The sequence below is a fragment of the Rattus rattus genome, chromosome 17, assembly GCF_011064425.1.
Source record: "Rattus rattus isolate New Zealand chromosome 17, Rrattus_CSIRO_v1, whole genome shotgun sequence".
Lineage (NCBI taxonomy): Eukaryota > Metazoa > Chordata > Mammalia > Rodentia > Muridae > Rattus > Rattus rattus.
In genome coordinates, this window is record NC_046170.1 from 33,266,682 (window position 1) to 33,272,907 (window position 6,226).

At 45.3% G+C, this 6,226-nt stretch overlaps 1 pseudogene; it reads right to left on the minus strand.

The window, feature by feature from the left end:
• Nucleotides 1–2,035: 2,035 nt before the first annotated feature.
• LOC116886168 lies at nt 2,036–4,448 on the minus strand (annotated as a pseudogene).
• Between the last annotated feature and the right edge of the window lie 1,778 nt (nt 4,449–6,226).

Here is a 6,226-nt window from a genome sequence, read left to right on the forward strand (position 1 = left end):
TTGGAGATCCCCCCCCTACTTTCTTGGCCTATTTATTCAGTCTGAAACTTGAGGGATGCCCCAGCTGAGTGGATCTGACCCCTCATTTTGCCTTGATCCTACACCTACTATGGGTTCCAAATTTTCTGGGCCAAAAGGCCTGTTTGTGGATTAACTAAAAGGAACTTGGAAGAATTGAGACCTATGACTGCCCTATGCCTTTCAATGCACATCTGGCCTCAATACACATTGGACAAGTGGCCACAGCTGGACTCCATTCAGAACTTTCAATTTTAGCATCTGAATGATTTGGATAAGGCTATAAAACAGAATGGCAGCATTATACAAGGTCCTTCCCCTCTTTGAACTCCTAGCTCACTTTCTCTCCCTTCTTTCCTTCCTTCCTTCCTTCCTTTATTTATTATTATTTATTTTTATGATTATTGATTTTTGAGCCTCTGCCTCGCAATCTTACCCATGTCTGCCATTTCTGCTGGGTCTCCAAAATTGTATCTTTACTCTTAGATGGCATAGATCTCTGTTGCCTTCTGCCTCTCCAAGCCTGGAAGTTCCTGCTTGTATCTTTACCATCCTCAAAATACATGTTAAGCATTTGAGGTTGTCTGGCCCCAGCTACACACACACACACACACACACACACACACACACACACACACACACACACACAGTGGTTATATAGGTCACAGGGTCCAGTTTTCCAGACATTCTCATGTCTTTGGGGTATGAATGATTTTGAAAGCTTGTTTCATGCTGTCCTGCTCTTCTGAGAAGCCTGGGATCTGGGGAGAGGATTTGGCGAACCTGCTCACACCCACGTGTGTTTGTTTTAAAGTTTCATCCACAGTCTTTGTCCTGGGTCAGACTGACCATATGACTCTGACACAGAAAAGAAAAGATAAATAGAACAGCCCAGGAAAAGAAACTATGTGCTTGAGAAGAGCTAAAAGATAAACTGTTTCAACAGAGTTATGAATGACAAAGTATAATCACAGATAATTTAACTCTCTGAATGTCCCCTTTCCTTGGTTTTATTCACTATCTTCGAAGGTTTTGTGGAAAAGTAAACCTTGACTCTTTTATATTTTAGGGTTGGTAAGTTCATCGAAAAATCAATTTTTAAGAATCTGGGTTCATCTTTCGAGTAAATAAGTATGTGGCTTGCTGCCATCTTGGCTGAAAACTCCATCGGGATGAAAGCAACCATGTGGTTGGCCTCCATTTTTATAAGGGTCTATAGAGAATGACATTTGGCTTTACTGTCATCTTGGTTAATGTGACCAGGTGGTATAAACCAACCATGGTGGCACCCATAAAACTGCGAGTCCTATTGAGATCTCTGGCGATCAGCCCTTCTGCATTACACAAACCAGGCAACACCAGGTGTGGGGCTCTGCATGCCAGGGCTGGCTAGGTGCGTGGGTTCAGACGAGGGAGGAGAGAACTCAGGCAGGGAGGGGAGACTGCTCCCACCCCCCCATCCCCCTCACCCCCCCCCCCCCACCGCTGCTGCTGCTGTTGCTGCTGCTTTAGTTGCTCGACTGGGCTGAGCCAGCAGGAGACTGATTAGCCTGCAAGGGGTGCAGGGGAGCTTCTGGCAGTGATTTCGATTTTGATTTCCGGAGAGCAGATCTCTTCCCCAAGTAGAGGTGTTACAGCTCTTATGACAGAAACTCTCAGAAGACAGAATAATTCCTGCACACTTTTAATCCTGACCACCACGATACCACGATTCTTCTTCTTCTTCTTCTTCTTCTTCTTCTTCTTCTTCTTCTTCCTCCTCCTCCTCCTCCTCCTCCTCCTCCTCCTCCTCCTCCTCCTCCTCCTCCCTCCTCCTCCTCCTCCTTCCTTCCTTCCTCCTCCTTCCTCCTCCTCCTTCCCTCCTTCCTTCCTCTTCCTCCTCCTCCTCTTCTTCTCCTCCTCCTCCTTCCTTCTTCCTCCTCCTCCTCCTCCTCCTCCTCCTCCTCCTCCTCCTCCTCCTTCCTCCTCCTTCTTTTTGGCTGAGGTAAAATTTGTAAGTTTATTTCAGGGACGTGGGTCAGGACTCCTTGGTGCCAGAGTCATCCTCTTTATCCCCAAAGCAGCTGTCGGCCTCCTCCACTTCGCCGTCCTCATAGTCTTAGAAGAGGTCGAGCCCTGGTCGGGCACCAGCGCCTTGGTCTTCACGCAGTACTCAGCCAGCGTGGTGGGCACCTTCACGCCATCGCGCTCTCGCCCACCTTGGTCCCCAGAACCTGTTTCAGGATGATGTCCGTGCACTGCAGTCCTTCCCCTTGCTCTCCTTCCATTTTCTGTATGTCTCCGAGGCGTCCACGTTGGCAGGCGAGAAGTTGTTGGGCTCATTCCCGCAGGGAGATCACACTCAGGAGGATGGTCCTGGCATTCTACATAGGGTTCCACTGCTCTGAGGGCAGCTCCCCACTCTGTGGGTCGTCAACTTGGGGTGGAGGATGGAGAGGCACACGTCCCCTGACTCATAGATGTTTGGGTGCTACATCTTGGTGAGGAACCGGAAGGCTGGTGGGTAATATGGGTAGTCCATGGGGAACTTGAGGCGAGCCTTGAAGTAGCCGCCCTCATAGTAGGTGTTGTGGGGCCGGAAGATGGCCACCTCCCAGTTGTACACTGACCACGATTCTTAAATACAGTTTTCGGATGGGTCAGTGACTGACAGCAGGTACTTCCTATTGGTTTGGCCTGAGGGTTTGGAAGACCTCATCTACATATTTGGGAACGTGGTCCTGTTTTTAAGACTGCTCTGTCTTGAACCCAAGTGACCTGTGGTCACGTCCTCGCCTGTGGATGAGGGTCTTGGGGCATTGCCCTATGGTCTGTCACAAACCTCTCTACAGGGGTCTGTGGGGCTGCAGTTACTGAGGCCTTGATATCCTGGGAGACTGGGAATGTGCCTGCTGTCCCTTTTAGGATCCCCAGGGATTCTACCTGTCTAGACCAAGAATCAGGATACTTTTCAACAGCCGGCTGCCCCACAACCAGGCCTCCAAGATGATTTCTTTGATTTTATACTTTGGATTAGGAAAATAGGACTTAGGAGTAATATATTTTGATGATTAAGGCTTATAAATTCCTAAGGTTATAACTATTCGGGCTAACAGAAACTGGCCTAAAGATACATGGCTAATTATTTAGTTCTTTGCTACCCGTGCTAAGATTTATCTGTAAAAACACGCTATAAGATGATCAGGAAAATAAAGACCCCAGTCTCTCTGTGGACTGTATTGATGATGCTTTAAGATTTTGACACTAAGGGATCTTCAATTCAATATGTTTTTAAGGATCAAACTTAACAGGGTCAAGAGTATAAAATTCCAATCGTATGAAAGGGACCAACTTGCTGTAAACTGTTAAATATAATTAAGATATGCAAGTTAATGATCACATTATAAATTATTAAATTCTTCAATGTAATATAGTCTATTTATAGTCGTGTTAAGTACAAATTCAATTCATTTACAGAGGCAAGACCTGTTTATTTATTTATTCTCTCATATATTACATCTGATTGCAGTTTCCTCTCCTTCCTCTCCTCCCAGTCCCTCCCTCTCACCTCCCCTCTCCCCATATCCACTTCTCCTCCATTTCCCTTCAGGAAAAGGCAAGGCCTACCAAGGATATCAACCAAACATGGCATGTCATGTTGCAATAAAGCTAGACACATTCCCTCATATTCAGTCTGGACAAGGCAACCCAGTAGGAGGAAAATGATCCCAAAAGAAGGCAAAGGAGTCAAAGACAGTCCCTACTCTCACTGTTAGGTGACCCACAAAAACACCAAGCTATACAAACGTAATGTACACAGAGGCCAGACCCATACAAGCTCCCTGATTTTCAGTTCAGTTTCTGTGAGCCCCTATGAGCCCTGTTTGGTTGATTCTGTGATGTCCTTGCCCACACCTTGAGCCTCTCTAGGTCTGTAGATTGTAGATTTTTTTAAAAAATCTTTAAGCCAATCTCCACCTATAAGTGAGCAGGCACCATATTTGTCTTTCTGAGACCAATTTTCATCTCCCATCATATAACCTTCTGTATATGTTGCCAAAATTATGCCTAAAGCAAGTAACTCAAAGCAGGTTTAAGGTAAACTTAAAATTTGTTTAAGGTGACATAATATTCAAAATCAGGCAAACTTTAAACTCTGACTGTGAAAAATTGAATGCTAATGTAAAATGGGTTACGTTTACAATGTACTTTGAAAAGCAGAGTGTCCCTAGGCCCCGGCTGTACCCTTGCATGGAGCACAATCCCACCAGAGGAAGTCACAAGCTAGCCTTCTCCTAGGACCAGGATGCATGGGAAATAAGTCCTGCCCAAATTCTGTTGCTTCTGCCTCTGTAGAGGTCTTCCGGTCTGCCTGTATAAGCTTACCCAGCTCTGGCAAAATAGGCCAAACCAAAACTGCCTGTCTAGAGGAAAGACGAATTACTGGTCATGTCTCGATGGATTCCCTTGCCTATGGAGTATCTCAGAGGCTATACCCCCATCTGCAATATCTCAAACAACAGAAGCAAATAGCATTTACTCAGCCCTCAGGGTCTCCTTCTCTGACATATGGGGATGGTGTGATCAGGGGCACCTTGCACCGGAGCCTACCACTTAGGCTATGGGACCTGTGTGCTAGTTCAATTGGCCATGCCCTTTACCCTGGTTCTCAGTTCTTCCTCTTAGCACACACTAATCCCAGGGTGCACACCCTAACTACCATGACCCCCCATTAAAGGAGGTTGCCAGAGATCTTCTGCATCAAATGCACAGTTTGAGACAGTTATTCAGAATATCCAAGCAGTATCTTTGCCAGCTGGTTTTGTAGCCATGGAGACAATGAGTGATTCTGTTAAGCCCTCAGATCCTTCGGGAGGAGAAGATGACTTGGACGATGGGGGTTTGCTCCAACCTGGACATGCCTTAAGAATATTATCTTTGGCGGTGGGATAGTTGTTTGTTTTAACCAGCACTTTAAAATAAAGCCTGAGGTCACCATGTTGAATGAACCTGGATCAAAAAAAAAAAAAAAAAGAAAAAAAGAAAAGAAAAAAAAAAAAAAAAAAAGGCAGTGGCCGTTTTCTAGGAGAGATGCTTGTGGATGCTTTCTCAGAAATGCCGAAAGTTGGATGGACCCTATGATGGAGCATGAGATGGGTGGCCACCACCCTGGTGCTGACTATCCGGTTGATGGGCTGCCTGACCTGGGACACATCCAGGACCTCATGGATGGGCTGCCCCCAGGTGATAGCAATCAGCTGGCCTGGTTTGATACGGACCTGTAAATCGTCCTTTAGGTAAGAAAGCTTATGAAAGCCAGTGTGGGTGGATACTTTACTCTGCCTGCAGAACTCCAGAAAGACTTGGTAGGGTGGGAATGGTTTTAGGCCTGTTGTATATCTGCCACAAAACAGATACATACTTGGAAGGAGACATTCATGTGTGGAAGTTTCTCACTTTGATGTTTCTCCCACAGCTTTTGCAGCGGTGTACTCAGGTGAGTAGCATTTGCTGTTTTCAACATTAATAGCAGCCTTTCTCTCTATACAGTGTATTGTCTCAACTGGCATTGCGACTGGCCTGTAGAGTTGCTGAGAGGGCTCGAGGGGTGGGCTGGTATCTCAGAAAGTGCCTGACACACTAACCAAGCTGAGTTTCCTATGGGAACAGTCAAAGTAAACTTTTTGTTCTGGTCCTTTTTGGTTGAGGAGTAACCATACAAATGGATTTGGGGAGTGACTCACGCAATGAAGAATGCACACGAGTGGATCACAAGATGGCGTTATCAAACCCTAGCCTTGCTTGTTCCTTTTTTTTTTTTTTAATATTTGTAATGGTACTGACTTAGCTTGCTTTGAAGTAGCTTTTATTTTTTGCAGTAACTGTTAGTTTTTAAGTCTCGTAGTGTTATGTTCTAGTGAACTGGCTACAGCAATTTCTGATTTCTAAGAACTGAGTAATGGTGTAGAACACTAATTCATAATCAACGCTAATTGTAATCTGGAGACGTGTAACATTGTGTAGCCTTTTGTATAAATAGACAGATAGAAATGGTCCGATTAGTTTCCTTTTTAATATGCTTAAAATAAGCAGGTGGACCTATTTCATGTTTTTGAACAAGAACCTTAATGGGGATACGTGCGGTGGGGTAAATCAGTAAGAGGTGTTACTTGAGCCTTCTTGTTTTGGACAGTAGACCAGTTGCCTTTTCCCAAAGTTGTTGTAACCT